This window comes from Thalassophryne amazonica, chromosome 15 (assembly GCF_902500255.1).
Source record: "Thalassophryne amazonica chromosome 15, fThaAma1.1, whole genome shotgun sequence".
Classification (NCBI taxonomy): Eukaryota; Metazoa; Chordata; class Actinopteri; order Batrachoidiformes; family Batrachoididae; genus Thalassophryne; species Thalassophryne amazonica.
In genome coordinates, this window is record NC_047117.1 from 32,958,734 (window position 1) to 32,980,647 (window position 21,914).

Below are 21,914 nucleotides of genomic sequence, written 5' to 3' on the forward strand. Positions count from 1 at the left end.
TGTGCTGTGTGCACTCAGACGTGGCTGGCCGCTCCCCATCTGTACATACAAATCAGCAGTTCATGCTGAATTGAATGGTTGAACGGGGGGCAACACCACGATACACATGCACGGCACGTGTTGGGGGGAGCCACAACACACGTGCGGTACATGTGTTGGTGGGGAGCCGACACTCAGTCACTCCACTGTGTTGCTTTGCAACATCGCAGTCGTGGGAGCACTTAGACAAATTTCACATCCAGCTTGAACGTCGTCGTCTGCTCACTATTTTCATTCTAACAGCATGAATGGCACCACATTTTCGAAGTGCCCGGCCAGCGGTATTGGACGTTCATGTGGTCACCTGGAATTTGGCCGACACCTACCGCGAGAGGGATCAATTTGTCTCTCATAGGGCACTCTCTGTCTTTTGGCCGCTGGTGTATGTGAATAGTTCAGTTCAATTCAATTCAATTCAATTCAATTTTATTTATAGCTCCAAATCACAACAAACAGTTGCCCCAAGGCGCTTTATATTGTAAGGCAAGGCCATACAATAATTACGGAAAAACCCCAACGGTCAAAACGACCCCCCATGAGCAAGCACTTGGCGACAGTGGGAAGGAAAAACTCCCTTTTAACAGGAAGAAACCTCCAGCAGAACCAGGCTCAGGAGGGGCAGTCTTCTGCTGGGACTGGTTGGGGCTGAGGGAGAGAACCAGGAAAAAGACATGCTGTGGAGGGGAGCAGAGATCAATCACTAATGATTAAATGCAGAGTGGTGCATACAGAGCAAAAAGAGAAAGAAACAGTGCATCATGGGAACCCCTCAGCAGTCTAAGTCTATAGCAGCATAACTAAGGGATGGTTCAGGGTCACCTGATCCAGCCCTAACTATAAGCTTTAGCAAAAAGGAAAGTTTTAAGCCTAATCTTAAAGTTGTAGTGACAGGTGTACGAGGCGTTAGAGGCAGATCTGATTTTTCACCACTGGTATGTAATTCCTCCTCCGTGCGCTAGTCGGCTTCAATCGTATTATGTGTGAAGGCCCCTGAGACCTGTATGGTAGAGTGGCCAGAGGGAAGCCACTCCTTAGTAAAAGGCACATGGCAACCCACCTGGAGTTTGCCAAAAGGCACCTGAAGTATTCTCAGACCATGATAACAAAATACTCTGGTCTGATGAGACAATGATTGAACTCTCTGGTGTGAATGCCAGGCATCATTCTGCACTGAAGCATGGTGGTGGCAGCCTCATGCTGTGGGGATGTTTTTCAGTGGCAAGAACTGAGAAACTAGTCAGGACTGAGGGAAAGATGACTGCAGCAATGTACAAAGACATCCTGGATGAAAACCTGCTCCAGAACGCTCTTAAGGGCATGGGTGGACATTACTGTAACCGGTAAAGAATGGGTACCAAAATATTAAATTATTTCTGTCCTATTGCTCTAGTATTTATTTGTATTGCCGGCAAACCTTTCTGCAACAGCCTTTGTCTTTATCAGCTTGCCATCATCTTTGCACTTGTTAATTTTACACTCTCCAAAAGCAAAACTCCTCAAGTTCTGACAGGAATGCCTGCAATTGTTTGCTTGTTTTTTTCTTTCTTCACTTTACTTTAATGTTCTATAAGGGCAATGTGGTGGTGAAGTGGTTATTCCACTGGCTTTCCAAAGAGAATGTTTTGGTTCAAGACCACCCATGTTCTTTTTCCATGTAATGTGGAGTTGGTTCTGAAAGGGCATCCAGTGCACCAAATCAACATGTACATCCATATCGGATCTGCTGCGGTGACCCCTAGTGAACTGGGACAAGCTGAAATTACTTACTAGTACTGTATAATGTTTGATAATTGGTATGTACTGGGAATGATAATAACTAAAAAGGAACACCCACACGTTACATGTTTGCCACAAATGAATGAATTCATTCTCTATACCTCCTTATTCCAGTTAAGAGTAAAGGTGGGCTGTAACCTATTCTAGCGGTCATCGGGTGAGAGGCAGGATACACCCTGGACAGCATGTCACCCCAGAGCAGGGCCACATGTAGACAGACAAACACATTCATTCCTTATGATTCAGTTATACCAAAACATATGGTCTTGACATTTGATTATTTATGTCCAAAACTGAACCACTTTATTGAACCATTTTAAACTTTATTCTAAGTTTTTTCCCCGGATGCTCTTCCTGATGCAACTCCATATACGGAATGGGCAGGGATGGGTTTGAACCAGAAACCTTCCCTGCTGGAAACAAGGACACTTAACTGTTTGGCCACCTCCCCTGCATCAGCTTTCCACCATGATTAATCTGTATTGGCTCCAAACTGTATTAACAGTTTTGACCTTACACTTAACCTTTCAAGGTCAAGCAAGGTCAAAAGTACTGTGACCAATAGAATACTGACATGTGCCTTCGTATTTGTGTTCAGTATTGGTGCCAAAAAAAGTAATGTCTGGGGTGGAATGTTGTGGGGCTGCCTGGGCCTACCTCACAGTGTGCCTCCAGGACAGACAGAGGCAGTGCATGTATGGTTTCAGGTTGGGATCTCTCCTGGCTTGGGGGGGGGGCTGGGGGGTCCCGGCCCTTGCTCGGGTGAGCATTACCCTGCTCGCCACTTGTGGTGTTGGACTCTGTTTGATGCTGCTGCTACTGTGGTCAGTGTCCCGGGTTTTGTGGGTGCAGCTTTGCTCCCATAGGTGCACTCTTTAATTGGGTGACTGGTCTGGAGCTCCCGTGGCTACTTCTCAGGTTCAGGTGGGTAGTGGGTAAATGGACTGCATTTATATAGCGCTTTCCCATCTGCATCAGATGCTCAAAATGCTTTACAATTATGCCTCACATTTACCCATTCTCACAGACACATACACACACTATGTCAGGGTGCTACCATGCAAGGTGCTCACTACACACTGGGAGCAACTTGAGGATTAGGGACCTTGCCCAAGGGCCCTTATTGATTTTCAGGTCAGGATGGGGTTTGAACCGAGAGCCTCTGGTCTGAAGCCCAACACTTAATCACTAGACCATAACCTCACCAATAGACTTGGGTGCTGGTCTTGTGCCTGCACATGCCTTCTTTTGGAGGGGTGCTTTGACTGCTCTGGCCCTTTCTGTGGGTGTGGGGCTTCGTTTAGCCATGAGACTGTGCTTGGGTTTTGGGGCTGTGCACAGTAGTTATTTGCGTTATTACACATCTCTCTGTTGACTTTTTGAGCTCTGCATGTGGACTCACACGTGTACATTCACGTGTCCATGTACATTCATGTAATTCACACGATCACACTATATTACTGTGCTCCCAAACTGATCATCTCCTCTAGCAAGCATTGTCTGTCTTTTGTCTCTGTCCCGTCTCTCTCCTGTCCTTGTTAGTGTCTTTGTTACTGTCTGAAACATGGTTTTTCATTTTGCACTTTTCAAAATCGTTGTTGTCTGTTTGATTAATGGTGGTTATGGATGTCACCCCTTTAATGTATGTAAATCAAAAATAAAATAAAAACTTTATACATTCTTGGTGGGATGAGCTGTTTGTTACTCATACATAAGTGATATCTACAGACTGTAATAATTGTAATAAAATGTAAATAATGATTTATTTATTCTCTCTGAAAAGTAACTCTTTACGTTACTCAGAACAGCCTATGGCCAAAGCATAACGTATGTGTGCAGTGCACATAGGTTATTTATTCTTTCATGCCCTAATATCTATCTGTGGTACAAGTTTGGTGAGAATCATTGTTACCGTCTGTGTATATTTGATGTGTCTTGTGTTCACTGCGGATGCCCCACAGCAGCCTGAACATGGAACATTGTTTTTTCCTCCTCACTGTGTTTAATATTTCACGACAGTATATTTATTGTCTGTCATCACCGCTGTCCAAGGTGCTGAATCTGGAGCTGCCTGGGTACTCCTCATTTATCACACCAAAAAGCCTGGAATCCCACTGTCACAGACTGAAGGGTACTAGTTTGTCTTGACTCACTTATTTACTTCACCTTTATTCCTCACTACACTTTTTGTTCCACATACTGGCTGATATGTTTTCATACATTCACTGATCTGCTCAGCTCTGCATCTTTAAAGCTACAGTGTACATGATCTAGGGGTGTGTTTAGGAGAATGTAGAATAGAACATTCACAGCCATCTGTTCATTAATGTATAATTACCTGCAACAGTGACTCCATGTGCTTTTATAAATTTAGAATGAACCCTTCATCTCTCGTCTGTCTTCTGGGCACCACCTGCAGTCAAACGGGCAGATGGAACAGTACAATCAGTAGCTGGAGATGTTGTCACAATGCCTGGTGGCCCAACAGTCATTGTGAACTGAACATTTGCTTTGAATTGAGTACACCTACAATCCATTACCCATCTCCTCCACTGGTTTATCACCATTCTGCTGGTCATATGCTATCACCCTTCACTCTTTCCTGAGTTGGAGGATCAGGGGGTGGTACCCCCTGCCCATGCTTACATTCAATGTTTTCACTTCACGTGGGTGAGAGCCCAAGCACCCATACTGGACTCTTTGCCGGAACACCAGCATTCTGCTGCTTGGTTGCTCCTCACTATCAGCTGATCAACAAGCATGACTCTGGACATGTGACCTGTCTCTGGGTCCCTTGTTATGAGCTTTGTTGGTTTGTTTACTGTGTTTAAGGTTCTCATTCCCTCCATGGAACATCTAGCACTACCCCTTTCATTGTTTCATGGTTGAAGCCTGTTTAGACAACTTCTCTGTGTCCTCTGGTTAGTAAACTGACTCAATGGACTGGATTTCCATTCAATAAACATATGTAGTCCCAACTAAAATGAAATGAAATAGGGCAGTTTTGTTTGAACCCTGCATCATATGGTGGTATTTGACCACTTATGGGGACCTACGCTCCCGTTGTGCAATATACACAGCATAACTTCACACGGTAAAATAGTGTACTGTTTTGTTTTCGGCTGCAATCACCGAAGCAGTTGCAAAAAGTGTTTTTTTTTTTTCAGTTCCCAGTGGAGAAAGGAAGATGAGGTGAATGGGAGATGTCATGTCGGTAAGTGTTAGCCTACATAACTAACCAGAATAGCTCTGTTCTCTCGACTGCAACATCACCTCAACATGTTTGAGCTCCGAGTCATAAACAAACTGCAACACATGTCCACTTTCCCACCGCATCATCACTTTTTCTTTGTATTTTCACTTTGTTTGCGTGTAATTTGCCCAAAAAGTCAAGAGAAAATGTCACGTTTTTTCCCCTGGAAGTAGAGAAATTACATCACATGCCTCAAATGTGCCCCTTTAGTGCCCATCCTCAAACAAGACTGGGGTCCCCAATTATTTGCATATATGTGCTTTATTTGAGTTGGGCCTACATATACTTATGGAAATCCTGCACATAATTGAGTTCATCCAATGAGTCATTTTTTAGTGTACCCTTCCTCCCGTCAGGATATTGGATGGGGCACCAGCCTTTATTGTTCAACACCTCCTGGCTGTGCGCCATTTTGGGTGGGTTGGTGCAGGAGCCAAGACTTGGTTGACTGGTAAGGTTATGGCCCTGAAGAACCCTCTTGGGAATGGCACTCAAAAAATGGCTCATTGGATGAACTCAGTTCAGTTATGTGCAGGATTTCCATCTAATAAATATATGTAGCCCCAACTCAAAGCACATCCATGCAAGATAGTGTAACTTAATTTAGTTTTGACTACATGTATTTATTTGATAGAATCCAATCCAACAAGTCAGTTTTTTGAGTGTATCACTCAAACAAATGACTCATTGGATGAACTCAATGAAATTGTTGGCAGGATTTCTATCTAATAAATATATGTAGCCCCAACTAAATTATATTAAATTATCTTGCATGGATACACTTTATTTGAGTTTAGGTTTCATATATATATATATATATATATATTAGATTGAAATCATGCTCATAATTGAATTGGGTTCATCCAATGAGTAATTTTTTTGAGTGTGGGTAGTAACATATTCGACCCAACCTGCAGTGTTTTATTCTGAAATATCTCCTCCTTGTGCTTTCTCTCATCTTAACTTCTGGTTCTCTGGTAAATGGGCTCACAGTTCACATGCATGCTTATTTCCCAGTTTATAAATCAATCTACTAACTGCTCACAGCCCATCACTCCAGTGCCAGAACATCTTGCTCCAGTGTTTGTCTTCTCATGTACTTTTTCTATGTTTGACTTCCATTTATTATTATTATCTCCCTGTTTCCTGAGTTTAGACTGCTATCTATGGACACTGTTACTTGTTATGTTTGATAACTGTGTTTGACTGTCAGCTTGGTTTACTGGATTGTTTCTTTGCTCATTCCCACATGGACACTTTTGCTGCACGGACTGTCTTCAGTGTGTTTCCGGACCTTCTGCCTATTTCTCTGACTTTCCCTTCTGCCAACACTCGCAAGTGTGCTGTATCATGTCAGAGCGCTCTACTACAGATGTGTATTCATTATCAACTTTTCTATGGCTGTAAATAAAGACTGTGACTTTTACTTACTGATGTCTAGCTCTACTTTTGCTCACAGGTACCATCACAGCATGCATGGTTTGCATCAGCACTCCGATGCTTTTTATTACAGCAGCAACAATGAACCCTTGTTTTCTTTACATACAGATTCTCCATTTCTGCTGTTTGAAGTCTTTACCGCTTCAGTGTTTATTCTTCACTCATTCGGCACATTTTGGGACTCAGTGCTGCTTTAGCTTTGGAGAGAGGATGTCTGGTGGAATGATGTGAGTAAATATATCTGCATTCAGCGAGCCATGCTGTGCTCACTCACACTGCTTTTGGCTGCAGCACTCGAAGATAGCGAGCACCCGGAGGGAGACGCTGGCATCCTAATGACTGCTCAAGTGCCTTTATCTGTGCATTTCCTCATGCCATAGAGCTTGCACAGACTTTTATGTTAAAACAGATAATATTCAAAGTGATTTTTCTCCCCTCATGACTTAATTAGTGATAATTACACCAGAGAAGTGATGTTGTCCTACTTCACCTAAATCTTTTTTTTTTAGGTTTGCTGTGACTGAAAACCTGATTCCAGTTATATGAAATGACAGTTGAATGTGAATGTTCTGTATCAAATCAAATCAAAATCAAATCAAATCAATTTTATTTATATAGCGCCAAATCACAACAAACAGTTGCCCCAAGGCGCTTTATATTGTAAGGCAAAGCCATATAATAATTACGGAAAAACCCCAACGATCAAAACGACCCCCTGTGAGCAAGCACTTGGCGACAGTGGGAAGGAAAAACTCCCTTTTAACAGGAAGAAACCTCCAGCAGAACCAGGCTCAGGGAGGGGCAGTCTTCTGCTGGGACTGGTTGGGGCTGAGGGAGAGAACCAGGAAAAAGACATGCTGTGGAGGAGAGCAGAGATCAATCACTAATGATTAAATGCAGAGTGGTGCATACAGAGCAAAAAGAAAGAAACACTCAGTGCATCATGGGAATGCATGGCAGTCTAAGTCTATAGCAGCATAACTAAGGGATGGTTCAGGGTCACCCGATCCAGCCCTAACTATAAGCTTTAGCAAAAAGGAAAGTTTTAAGCCTAATCTTAAAAGTAGAGAGGGGTCTGTCTCCCTGATCTGAATTGGGAGCTGGTTCCACAGGAGAGTAGCCTGAAAGCTGAAGGCTCTGCCTCCCATTCTACTCTTACAAACCCTAGGAACTACAAGTAAGCCTGCAGTCTGAGAGCGAAGCGCTCTATTGGGGTGATATGGTACTATGAGGTCCCTAAGATAAGATGGGACCTGATTATTCAAAACCTTATAAGTAAGAAGAATAATTTTAAATTCTATTCTAGAATTAACAGGAAGCCAATGAAGAGAGGCCAATATGGGTGAGATATGCTCTCCTTCTAGTCCCCGTCAGTACTCTAGCTGCAGCATTTTGAATTAACTGACTTTAGGACAACCTGATAATAATGAATTTCGTTTTGACCGTTGGGTTTTTGTAATTATGTATGGCTTTTGCTACAATAACAAGTGCCTTGGGGCAACTGTTTGTTGTGTTTGGCGCGCTATATAAATAAAATGATTTGATTTGATTTTATTACTGTTAGCATGTATTGCATTGCAAAAGCATACACTCATTGAAAGAAACATTTTGGTCATTATTTCATGATATTTGTATAAAAACATGCTCATGCTATTACATGTTACTGCATCATGTATACGTGAAACATTTTGTTTGTTTTTATTTGGGACTTAGGATATATACAACCCCTGGCAAAAATTATGGAATCACCGGCCTCAGAGGATGTTCATTCAGTTGTTTAATTTTGTAGAAAAAAAGCAGATCACAGACATGACGCAAAACTAAAGTCATTTCAAATGGCAACTTTCTGGCTTTAAGAAACTATAAGAAATCAAGAAATGGTTAATGGTTTTTAACTTGCCCCATCTTTGCTTATCAGTTTGAACATTAAATATCTTGTCATGTGGTGTATTCAATTGAATATAGGTTGAAGAGGATTTGCAAATCATTGTATTCTGTTTTTATTTACATTTTACACAATGTCCCAACTTCATTGGAACTGGGGTTGTATATATATATATATATATATATATATATATATATTATATATATATATATATATATATATATAATATATAGACCTCTAATCTCCCAACTGAATTTACTTTAAGATTGCACTTCTGGTTTATAAAGCAGAGGATGACCCAGCTCCATAACACATTTCTCACTTGCTCACTGTTTATCATCCACAGGCTTCTCTCATCATCTTGTAGTGGAATTTCGGGTCGTTCCAAGAATGGAATAGAATCTTACCAGTTTAAAAAGGAGACTCAACACATTTCTCTTCTGCAATGCTTCTTTATTAGTTTTTATTCGATGTGGTGTGTGTGTGTGTGTGTGTGTGTATAAGGTCCTGGTAAGGTCCTGGTTGGGGGGGTCAGGGGGTTTTAGCCATGCTAATGCCCACAAGAACCATTTTACTGAAAAAAGTCTGAAAGATGTAAATGACATGGTGAGATGGTGAGGAGTATCCAAACATGTGAGATTCAAATAAAGAAAAAAAATCTTCAAATGGTGGGGGGGTCTATAGGGCCCTGGTTGCGGAGTCTGCGGGTGAAGCTGAGGGTTTTAGCCATGCTAATGCTCCCCAGAACCATTTTACTGAAAAAAGTATGAGGACCTAAATTACATGGTGAGATGGTAAGGGGCTTCGCTCATCAATGTTGGCAGCGTGATCATTCAATAAATCCATTGATCTCGAGAATACAAAAGTTTCTGTTCTTGATATTCTACTTTGCAATGATACCATGAATACCTGCTGTTTTAACTTTAATGTATGCATGTTTTATTTTTGTGAATGTTTGATTTTAATATAAAGCACTTTGGACACAATCTTACTGCTGTGAAGTGCACAGCTTCATGTACTTTCCAGCAGCGGCACAGGTTCTCCTCTCTTCTCTATGAAGAGAGGAAACCTTCCAGAAGGACAACCATCTCGACAGCAATCCACCAGTAAGGGCCCACATGTATGTACCACATGTATGTACCATTAAAGCCTACAACAGTTTATCATTAACAAATCATGTCAGTCTACTTAAAATACCTTCATCTCAAGACCTTCATACACCAAAGCAATTTTGAACTATCTGTTGTGTGTTGGGGGGTTTGGCTGGACATTTTGGTGCTGTTTTCTTTTCTTTGCTCTCCAGGTGGTATGCAAACTGTTTTTTTCTGTGGAGAAGGTGCTGGCGGAAGAGTCCTTCACCCTCATCAGAACTATTGGCTGCACCTGTGGAGGATGTTCACGTGCAGGCCTAACGACTTGCAGCACCTGTGTATGATGCTCACGTGCAGACTTAAAGACTTTCAGCTGAAGCAGATAATGAGATGGCGTTCTGCATTTAAGCCATGAGTGATTTGAGCAGAATTGCCGGGAACTCGACCTTGTGACGTTCGGTTGTGAGGCGCTGAGGACCACGCCAGGGTTTGACACATCGTGCCTGTGAAGGAGGACGGGTGAGGGACACATGCTGTCAGCACACATCAGAGGTGATTATCGTCTGAATAATCGTTAATAGTAATTTGGCGTTTTGTTCCACAGTATATTTGAACATTGATGAGAATTGTGCAGTTTGCTTCTCACTGCCGTGGCGTACGGATTGATGATCCTCCACCTGTTGCTTCCCACTGCCGTGGCGTACGGATTGATGAACCTCCACCTGTTGTGAGAAGCTGCTCATTTACATAAAGCTTAAATTCAGACCTGAATGTGTTGCTGATAGTGTGTGCCTCTGAAGGATATTTGCTCTGTTGACTTACCTCACCTTTTCCGTCCTTCACAGAGTCAGTTTGTCGTATCCACCTGGGGGGGTGCTCGGCGGTGAATCTGAGTCCAGAAGTGCCGGGCTTTGATCCATTTGGGCGCTGGAGAGCGCGCCGTCCTTCACCTTGCCAAGACAGCTGAATATTTATGTTATACACGAATTATTGCACATGAGGGGGATAAATTTGTTTCTTGGAACCGCTTTCTGGTTATTTAGCGCTGGGCCATTGTCAGATGCTGGTTCGGTTCTCTGACCCGCGTCAGCACATAACAGTAGTTCCCGGCCATTGCAAAATGGACCCAGCGGCAGAAGTGGTTCCATTTGCGGAAAGAGTTCAAGAACACTTGGAGAAGATATGGGCACAATTACAGCATCTCGCAAATCAAATTAAACAAACAGATGCCCGCGTTATGGAGCTTGCAGCGCAAGCCGTTCCGCTTCCTGCTGCTCCAGTTGCGGCACCATCGATACCGGTGCAGATAACTCCGTCACCCAGAGAGTCGGCTTCCGAACCAATTATTGGTCATCCGGAACCTTATGCGGGAGACGTTGAAGCCCATGCAGCTCAGATGAGCTGAAACAGCCATATTGCCCCGGTCACATAAGCGTCAAGAAAGATAACGATGACGTATCTCCAGGTGTTTTTGGACAGGCATAATATATATATATATATATATATATATATATATATATTTAGTTATTTGGTCTGTTTTTGTTTAGATGTAGGGGTTATAAAATGTTTAGGGAATTAGAGGCTGCTCTGGTTGGGTGAACGTCTGGCAGTTCGGAGCTCGGCTGGACTCAGGTAATCGTATGTCTTCATTATTTGAACTTAGGTAATTTTTGTTTGTGGATTGGGTCGTTTTGTTTTGTTGTTTTTTATTTCCCTGTTTCCCTAACCCCAACCTCACGTACTCTAAGACCGTTTGTCTTTTGGGTTGTGGGGTGGTGCAGGTTGGTTAGGCTGAGCGTTTCTCAGAAAACCTCTGCACCTGGGGGGGTTGTCAGGGGTGTTTTTTTGGGTTTGGTTGATACCCGGTTCCACTCCAGCCCCGGTGGGCCATTGACCGTTCGTCATTGGCGTTACTGGGGTGTAGTGCAGCGGGAACGTACCTCAGTCGGAGTGGTGGGCCGATCTGTGCCATTCGCCATTTTGGTAGTTCCACCCCTCCCGATAGGCTGGTGGTATGGTCGGTTTAGGGGCACCGGACGTATTTCCGGTTTTCCGCTGCGCTTAGGGGATGGGACTGGGTTAGTTTTTCCTGTTTCCTTCCCCGGCTTGGTAGTTTTGTGCCGTTCTCCGAAATTGTACTGACGATAGGCTCTGGGAGTGATCTGGGGTCTTTCGGGGTGCTGGGGAGGGTAACAGGGTTTCCGGTTGTTTTATTTGCCCCCGGGGTGGTTTAATGGAGTCCGCCGGGGGTTGGATTTTTGTGTTTTTTATGTTTCCTTCCAGGTTCCACCTCCAGGGTTGATGGGACGGTCCTTTGGGGGGGGAATTGATTGTGGGGCCGACTAGCCAAGTGTGGCCTGGTCTGGGGTTCCTGGGTTGTGGGGAGGGTGCCTCCTGGGGTTGATGGTACGGTCCTCTGGGGGGCGCTGTTGCTCCATGTATACCTGGGGACCTCTGTGGGATTCCGGCTTTGGTTATTACTCCTGGAACTGGCGGTAAAGGTCTTCTGGGGGTTGTTGAGCTCTGCGCGTCGTCTGGAGGGGATGTTGGTTATTTTTCTTTGTGACATTGTGTTTGTATTGTGTTGTCGGGGCTATGTTGGGTTATTGGATTTGGGAGTTTTTCTTTTCTTCCCGGGGTTGGATGGGACGGTCCCCTGGGGAGGGTTTGGGTGGGTTTTGTATTTTTCTTGTATATTAGGTTGTACTTGGGACTCTTTTGGGGTTTTTGTTGATGCCAGCCGGCCTTCCAGCCGCGGTGCCCTGTCCTGCTGTCTGCTGTGGACTTTGGGGGCGTTACACTGTCTGCTTCCTGTCGTGGACCCCGGAGGGAGGTGCTGTTCTCGGGCCTGGTCTGTTCGGTCGCCGGGAGGCTTCCCGTTGATGGGGGAGTACTGTTGTGTGTTGGGGGTTTGGCTGGACATTTTGGTGCTGTTTTCTTTTCTTTGCTCTCCAGGTGGTATGCAAACTGTTTTTTTCTGTGGAGAAGGTGCTGGCGGAAGTGTCCTTCACCCTCATCAGAACTATTGGCTGCACCTGTGGAGGATGTTCACGTGCAGGCCTAACAACTTGCAGCACCTGTGTATGATGCTCACGTGCAGACTTAAAGACTTTCAGCTGAAGCAGATAAGGAGATGGCGTTCTGCATTTAAGCCATGAGTGAATTGAGCAGAATTGCCGGGAACTCGACCTTGTGACGTTTCGGTTGTGAGACGCTGAGGACCGCGCCAGGGTTTGACACATGTGCCTGTGAAGGAGGACGGTGTGAGGGACCAATGCTGTCAGCACACATCAGAGGTGATTATCGTCTGAATAATCGTTAATAGTATTTGGCGTTTTGTACGCAGTATATTTGAACATTGGATGAGAATTGTGCAGTTTGCTTCTCACTGCCGTGGGCGTACGGATTGATGATCCTCCACCTGTTCGCTTCCCCTGCCGTGGCGTACGGATTGATGATCATCCACCTGTTGTGAGAAGCTGCTCATTTACATAAAGCTTAAATTCAGACTGAATGTGTTGCTGATTAGGTGTGCCTCTGAAGGATATTTGTTGTAGCTCTGTTGACTTACCTCACCTTTTCCGTCCTTCACAGAGTCAGTTTGTCGTATCACCTGGGGGGTGTTCGGCGGTGAATCGAGTCCAGAAGTGCCCGGGCTTTGATCCATTGGGCGCTGGAGAGCGCGCCGTCCTTCACCTTGCCAAGACAGCTGAATATTTATGTTATACACGAATTATTGCACATTAGGGGAATAAATTTGTTTCTTGGAACTGCTTTCTGGTTATTTAGCGCTGGGCCATTGTCAGATGCTGGTTCGGTTCTCTGACCCGCGTCAGCACATAACACTATCATGTATCACATACAATGACACAATATATTTCCATCAACCTATGTCGATGTTTAGTCCAAGGCTTTGCATTAGTTATATTATTTATACTCAACTAATGACAAGAAATCTGGGTGATTCATTTTCAATGCACATTTCATGACTTAGCAACCTTAGCACAGCTTCGGGATGAAAGAAATATATACAGTATATTGCTTAACATGACAGATGAAAAACAGGTCACATATGGAGGTTTGATATTGCTGTGGTTGGCTTCTCACTGCGGTATTGTATCACTTCCTGTTCCGGAGCACAGCGGTGTTTTTCTGTATCTGTTAGCTGTTTAATCTACGCAGTTAGATTGATCTAGTTAACTAGATACGATTTGTTTCACAGTGTAATCTTCACGTGCCTTAACTAAAGCACTCCCTCTGCTGATCACCTCTAAATTATTTACACATTATTCACTTTCTGTGTTTTTAGGAATCCGCTAGCTTAGCGCAGCTACTAGCTGTTAGCCGGTTTAGCATGGCGGCTTCTCCTGTCTCTCTCCCGCACTTTTCTGCTCTGGGTGTGAAATGTTTAGTTATTCCTCGGCCTCCTTTAGCAGTAATGGTACTTGTAATAAGTGTAGCTTATTCATAGCTTTGGAGGCCAGGCTGGGCGAATTGGAGACTCGGCTCCGCCTGTGGAAAATTCTACAGCTAGCCAGGCCCCTGTAGTCGGTGCGGACCAAGGTAGCTTAGCCGCCGTTAGTTTCCCTCTGGCAGATCCCGAGCAGCCGGGAAAGCAGGCCGACTGGGTGACTGTGAGGAGGAAGCGTACTCCTAAACAGAAGACCCGTGTACACCGCCAACCCGTTCACATTTCTAACCGTTTTCTCCCCACTCGGCGACACACCCACTGAGGATCAAACTCTGGTTATTGGTGACTCTGTTTTGAGAAATGTGAAGTTAGCGAAACAAGCAAGCATAGTCCAATGTCTTCCGGGGCCAGAGCAGGCGACATTGAAGGAAATTTGAAACTGCTGGCTAAGGCTAAGCGTAAATTTGGTAAGATTGTAATCACGTCGACAGTAATGACATCCGGTTACGCCCAATCGGAGGTCACTAAAATTACATTGAATCGGTGTGTAACTGCAAAAACAATGTCGGACTCTGTAGTTTTCTCTGGGCCCATCCCCAATCGGACCGGGAGTGACATGTTTAGCCGCATGTTCTCCCTGAATTGCTGGCTGTCTGAGTGGTGTCCAAAAAATGAGGTGGGCTTCATAGATAATTGGCAAAGCTTCTGGGGAAAACCTGGTCTTGTTAGGAGAGACGGCATCCATCCCACTTTGGATGGAGCAGCTCTCATTTCTAGAAATCTGGCCAATTTTCTTAAATCTTCCAAACCGTGACTATCCAGGGTTGGGACCAGGAAGCAGAGTTGTAGTCTTACACACCTCTCTGCAGCTTCTCTCCCCCTGCCATCCCCTCATTACCCCATCCCCGTAGAGACGGTGCCTGCTCCCAGACCACCAATAACCAGCAAAAATCTATTTAAGCATAAAAATTCAAAAAGAACAAATAATATAGCACCTTCAACTGCACCACAGACTAAAACAGTTAAATGTGGTCTATTAAACATTAGGTGTCTCTCTTCTAAGTCCCTGTTAGTAAATGATATAATAATTGATCAACATATTGATTTATTCTGCCTTACAGAAACCTGGTTACAGCAGGATGAATATGTTAGTTAAATGAGTCAACACCCCCGAGTCACACTAACTGCCAGAACGCTCGTAGCACGGGCCGAGGGGGAGGATTAGCAGCAATCTTCCATTCCACCTTATTAATTAATCAAAAACCCAGACAGAGCTTTAATTCTTTTGAAAGCTTGACTCTTAGTCTTGTCCATCCAAATTGGAAGTCCCAAAAACCAGTTTTATTTGTTGTTATCTATCGTCCTGCTGGTCGTTACTGTGAGTTTCTCTGTGAATTTTCAGAACTTTTGTCTGACTTAGTGCTTAGCTCAGATAAGATAATTATAGTGGCCGATTTTAACATCCACACAGATGCTGAGAATGACAGCCTCAACACTGCATTTAATCTATTATTAGACTCAATTGGCTTTGCTCAAAATGTAAATGAGTCCACCCACCACTTTAATCATATCCTAGATCTTGTTCTGACTTATGGTATGGAAATTGAAAACTTAACAGTATTCCCTGAAAACTCCCTTCTGTCTGATCATTTCTTAATAACATTTACATTTACTCTGATGGACTACCCAGCAGTGGGGAATAAGTTTCATTACACTAGAAGTCTTTCAGAAAGCGCTGTATCTAGGTTTAAGGATATGATTCCTTCTTTATGTTCTCTAATGCCATATACCAACACAGTGCAGAGTAGCTACCTAAACTCTGTAAGTGAGATAGAGTATCTCGTCAATAGTTTTACATCCTCATTGAAGACAACTTTGGATGCTGTAGCTCCTCTGAAAAAGAGAGCTTTAAATCAGAAGTGCCTGACTCCGTGGTATAACTCACAAACTCGCAGCTTAAAGCAGATAACCCGTAAGTTGGAGAGGAAATGGCGTCTCACTAATTTAGAAGATCTTCACTTAGCCTGGAAAAGAGTCTGTTGCTCTATAAAAAAAAGCCCTCCGTAAAGCTAGGACATCTTTCTACTCATCACTAATTGAAGAAAATAAGAACAACCCCAGGTTTCTTTTCAGCACTGTAGCCAGGCTGACAAAGAGTCAGAGCTCTATTGAGCCGAGTATTCCTTTAACTTTAACTAGTAATGACTTCATGACTTTCTTTGCTAATAAAATTTTAACTATTAGAGAAAAAATGACTCATAACCATCCCAAAGACGTATCGTTATCTTTGGCTGCTTTCAGTGATGCCGGTATTTGGTTAGACTCTTTCTCTCAGATTGTTCTGTCTGAGTTATTTTCATTAGTTACTTCATCCAAACCATCAACATGTCTATTAGACCCCATTCCTACCAGGCTGCTCAAGGAAGCCCTACCATTATTTAATGCTTCGATCTTAAATATGATCAATCTATCTTTATTAGTTGGCTATGTACCACAGGCTTTTAAGGTGGCAGTAATTAAACCATTACTTAAAAAGCCATCACTTGACCCAGCTATCTTAGCTAATTATAGGCCAATCTCCAACCTTCCTTTTCTCTCAAAAATTCTTGAAAGGGTAGTTGTAAAACAGCTAACTGATCATCTGCAGAGGAATGGTCTATTTGAAGAGTTTCAGTCAGGTTTTAGAATTCATCATAGTACAGAAACAGCATTAGTGAAGGTTACAAATGATCTTCTTATGGCCTCAGACAGTGGACTCATCTCTGTGCTTGTTCGGTTAGACCTCAGTGCTGCTTTTGATACTGTTGACCATAAAATTTTATTACAGAGATTAGAGCATGCCATAGGTATTAAAGGCACTGCGCTGCGGTGGTTTGAATCATATTTATCTAATAGATTACAATTTGTTCATGTAAATGGGGAATCTTCTTCACAGACTAAGGTTAATTATGGAGTACCACAAGGTTCTGTGCTAGGACCAATTTTATTCACTTTATACATGCTTCCCTTAGGCAGTATTATTAGACGGCATTGCTTAAATTTTCATTGTTACGCAGATGATACCCAGCTTTATCTATCCATGAAGCCAGAGGACACACACCAGTTAGCTAAACTGCAGGATTGTCTTACAGAGATAAGGACATGGATGACCTCTAATTTCCTGCTTTTAAACTCAGATAAAACTGAAGTTATTATACTTGGCCCCACAAATCTTAGAAACATGGTGTCTAACCAGATCCTTACGCTGGATGGCATTACCCTGACCTCTAGTAATACTGTGAGAAATCTTGGAGTCATTTTTGATCAGGATATGTCATTCAAAGCACATGTTAAACAAATATGTAAGACTGCTTTTTTGCATTTACACAATATCTCTAAAATTAGAAAGGTCTTGTCTCAGAGTGATGCTGAAAAACTAATTCATGCATTTATTTCCTCTAGGCTGGACTATTGTAATTCATTATTATCAGGTTGTCCTAAAAGTTCCCTGAAAAGCCTTCAGTTAATTCAAAATGCTGCAGCTAGAGTACTGACGGGGATTAAAAGGAGAGAGCATATCTCACCCATATTGGCCTCTCTTCATTGGCTTCCTGTTAATTCTAGAATAGAATTTAAAATTCTTCTTCTTACTTATAAGGTTTTGAATAATCAGGTCCCATCTTATCTTAGGGACCTCGTAGTACCATATCACCCCAATAGAGCGCTTCGCTCTCAGACTGCAGGCTTACTTGTAGTTCCTAGGGTTTGTTAGAGTAGAATGGGAGACACAGCCTTCAGCTTTCAGGCTCCTCTCCTGTGGAACCAGCTCCCAATTCGGATCAGGGAGACAGACACCCTCTGTACTTTTAAGATTAGGCTTAAAACTTTCCTTTTTGCTAAAGCTTATAGTTAGGGCTGGATCGGGTGACCCTGAACCATCCCTTAGTTATGCTGCTATAGACTTAGACTGCTGGGGGGTTCCCATGATGCACTGAGTGTTTCTTTCGCTTTTTGCTCTGTATGCACCACTCTGCATTTAATCATTAGTGATTGATCTCTGCTCCCCTCCACAGCATGTCTTTTTCCTGGTTCTCTCCCTCAGCCCCAACCAGTCCCAGCAGAAGACTGCCCCTCCCTGAGCCTGGTTCTGCTGGAGGTTTCTTCCTGTTAAAAGGGAGTTTTTCCTTCCCACTGTCGCCAAGTGCTTGCTCACAGGGGGTCGTTTTGACCATTGGGGTTTTTACGTATTTTATTGTATGGCCTTGCCTTACAATATAAAGCGCCTTGGGGCAACTGTTTGTTGTGATTTGGCGCTATATAAATAAAATTGATTGATTGATTGACTGTATACTCCGTGTTTTTCCTCTGCTGGGCAAGTACTGATTACCATAATCAGCATAAAATGCAATATAAAGTGCCTGCTCAGTACGGAAAAGTCATAAATGTGCCAAGCATGTGTTTATATGGGCAGTAAATAAGCATCTTAACAGTGTAAGCAGCAGCACTGACATTTTTTATAGTGTTGCAATCAAATTAAAAGAGAAAACGATTTTATATCATAATAAAATTCTCGTTAATTTTACCTGTCATCAATCAACATATATCACACACACAAATAATAAATAAATAAATAAATAAGTGACAAGAAGATGTATTTACAGTGCATCCGGAAAGTATTCACAGTTCTTCACGTTTCCTAGATTTTGTTACAGCCTTATTCCACAGTGGTTTAAATTATTTTTTCCCTCAAAATTCTACACACAGTACCACATAACAATGTAAAAAGGTTTTTTTTTTTAATTATTATTTTTTTATTTATATATGTGTTAAAAATCCCAAAGAAATCAGATGTACATACAACCTCAATTCCAATGAAGTTGGGACACTTCAGAAAACCACTGTGTTAACACAGTTTGTCGCTACATCTACAAGTGCAAGTTAAAACTCTACCATGCAAAGCTAAACCATACATCAACAACATCCTAAAAAACCGCCGCCTTCTCTGGACCTGAGCTCATTTGAAATGGTCAGACGTTTTTATTTACATTTTACACAATGTCCCAACTTCATTGGAATTGGGGTTGTAAGTATTCACTGCCTTTCCCAGAAAGCTCAAAATTAAGCTAAAGTGCATCCTGTTTTCATTGAGGCACAAATCTGGGGACAAAAACATTTCTGCTGCTTTGAAGGTCCCAGAGAGCATAGTGGCCTTCATCATCCATAAATGGAAGTAATTCAGATCCACCAGGACTCTTCCTAGAGCTGGCCATCAGTATAAACTGAGTGTTTGGGGAAGAAGGGCCTTAGTCAGGGAGGTGACCAAGAACCCAATGGTCACTCTGTCAGAGCTTCAGGATTCCTCTATGAAGAGAGGAGAACCTTCCAAAAGGACAACCATCTCTGCAGCAATCCACCAGTGATGGCCCCTTCACACATAACACGAAAGACGCATAAACCGGAAGAAAATCCACAATCCAAACACGAAATGGGGAACCACAAAACATTCCACCTGCTGTCATGAGGGACGCACATTTGGATAGGCGTGCACGACACACCGTCGACGGTTTCGTCAAAACACGATACGTGTTCCCCAGCCGTGACATCCAGAACCAGAGATCTCAACAGCTGCTTCTGTCAGTTCAGCACACACTCCAATGTGTCACTCTCGTGTTCCTGTGTTGTGTGATCTTTGTTTTTCAGTTAAGTGTTGTGCAATTGTGTATGTAAGTTATTGTAGTACTTATTAATATACCTGTCCTGGCTGTGGTCGCTGTGTTTTTAATGTGGCATGTCATGTGCACTGTCATGTCACTGTCATTTCCAGCTGTCAGTGAGTTTCTAGTCAGTGATCAGCTGGGAGGCAGCTTGCTGTGCTGTGTGCACTCAGACGTGGCTGGCCGCTCCCCATCTGTACATACAAATCAGCAGTTCATGCTGAATTGAATGGTTGAACGGGGGGCAACACACGCACGATACACATGCACGGCACGTGTTGGGGGGAGCCACAACACACGTGCGGTACATGTGTTGGTGGGGAGCCGACACTCAGTCACTCCACGTGTGTTGCTTTGCAACATCGCAGTCGTGGGAGCACTTAGACAAATTTCACATCCAGCTTGAACGTCGTCGTCTGCTCACTATTTTCATTCTAACAGCATGAATGGCACCACATTTTCGAAGTGCCCGGCCAGCGGTATTGGACGTTCATGTGTGTCACCTGGAATTTGGCCGACACCTACCGCGAGAGGGATCAATTTGTCTCTCATAGGGCACTCTCTGTCTTTTGGCCGCTGGTGTATGTGAATAGTTCAGTTCAATTCAATTCAATTCAATTCAATTTTATTTATATAGCTCCAAATCACAACAAACAGTTGCCCCAAGGCGCTTTATATTGTAAGGCAAGGCCATACAATAATTACGGAAAAACCCCAACGGTCAAAACGACCCCCCATGAGCAAGCACTTGGCGACAGTGGGAAGGAAAAACTCCCTTTTAACAGGAAGAAACCTCCAGCAGAACCAGGCTCAGGGAGGGGCAGTCTTCTGCTGGGACTGGTTGGGGCTGAGGGAGAGAACCAGGAAAAAGACATGCTGTGGAGGGGAGCAGAGATCAATCACTAATGATTAAATGCAGAGTGGTGCATACAGAGCAAAAAGAGAAAGAAACAGTGCATCATGGGAACCCCTCAGCAGTCTAAGTCTATAGCAGCATAACTAAGGGATGGTTCAGGGTCACCTGATCCAGCCCTAACTATAAGCTTTAGCAAAAAGGAAAGTTTTAAGCCTAATCTTAAAGTTGTAGTGACAGGTGTACGAGGCGTTAGAGGCAGATCTGATTTTTCACCACTGGTATGTAATTCCTCCTCCGTGCGCTAGTCGGCTTCAATCGTATTATGTGTGAAGGCCCCTGAGACCTGTATGGTAGAGTGGCCAGAGGGAAGCCACTCCTTAGTAAAAGGCACATGGCAACCCACCTGGAGTTTGCCAAAAGGCACCTGAAGTATTCTCAGACCATGATAAACAAAATACTCTGGTCTGATGAGACAATGATTGAACTCTCTGGTGTGAATGCCAGGCATCATTCTGCACTGAAGCATGGTGGTGGCAGCCTCATGCTGTGGGGATGTTTTTCAGTGGCAAGAACTGAGAAACTAGTCAGGACTGAGGGAAAGATGACTGCAGCAATGTACAAAGACATCCTGGATGAAAACCTGCTCCAGAACGCTCTTAAGGGCATGGGTGGACATTACTGTAACCGGTAAAGAATGGGGTACCAAAATATTAAATTATTTCTGTCCTATTGCTCTAGTATTTATTTGTATTGCCGGCAAACCTTTCTGCAACAGCCTTTGTCTTTATCAGCTTGCCATCATCTTTGCACTTGTTAATTTTACACTCTCCAAAAGCAAAACTCCTCAAGTTCTGACAGGAATGCCTGCAATTGTTTGCTTGTTTTTTTCTTTCTTCACTTTACTTTAATGTTCTATAAGGGCAATGTGGTGGTGAAGTGGTTATTCCACTGGCTTTCCAAAGAGAATGTTTCTGGTTCAAGACCACCCATGTTCTTTTTCCATGTAATGTGGAGTTGGTTCTGAAAGGGCATCCAGTGCACCAAATCAACATGTACATCCATATCGGATCTGCTGCGGTGACCCCTAGTGAACTGGGACAAGCTGAAATTACTTACTAGTACTGTATAATGTTTGATAATTGGTATGTACTGGGAATGATAATAACTAAAAAGGAACACCCACACGTTACATGTTTGCCACAAATGAATGAATTCATTCTCTATACCTCCTTATTCCAGTTAAGAGTAAAGGTGGGCTGTAACCTATTCTAGCGGTCATCGGGTGAGAGGCAGGATACACCCTGGACAGCATGTCACCCCAGAGCAGGGCCACATGTAGACAGACAAACACATTCATTCCTTATGATTCAGTTATACCAAAACATATGGTCTTGACATTTGATTATTTATGTCCAAAACTGAACCACTTTATTGAACCATTTTAAACTTTATTCTAAGTTTTTTCCCCGG

At 43.2% G+C, this 21,914-nt stretch overlaps 1 long non-coding RNA gene across 1 annotated transcript; it reads right to left on the reverse strand.

The window, feature by feature from the left end:
• Window positions 1–1,043: 1,043 nt before the first annotated feature.
• LOC117526877 lies at window positions 1,044–21,005 on the reverse strand. Its single transcript, XR_004565375.1, has 3 exons — window positions 20,963–21,005; window positions 17,698–17,700; window positions 1,044–1,176 (listed from the first exon to the last, which is right to left on the reverse strand). It is a non-coding gene; the product is annotated as an uncharacterized LOC117526877 (long non-coding RNA).
• Window positions 21,006–21,914: the final 909 nt, after the last annotated feature.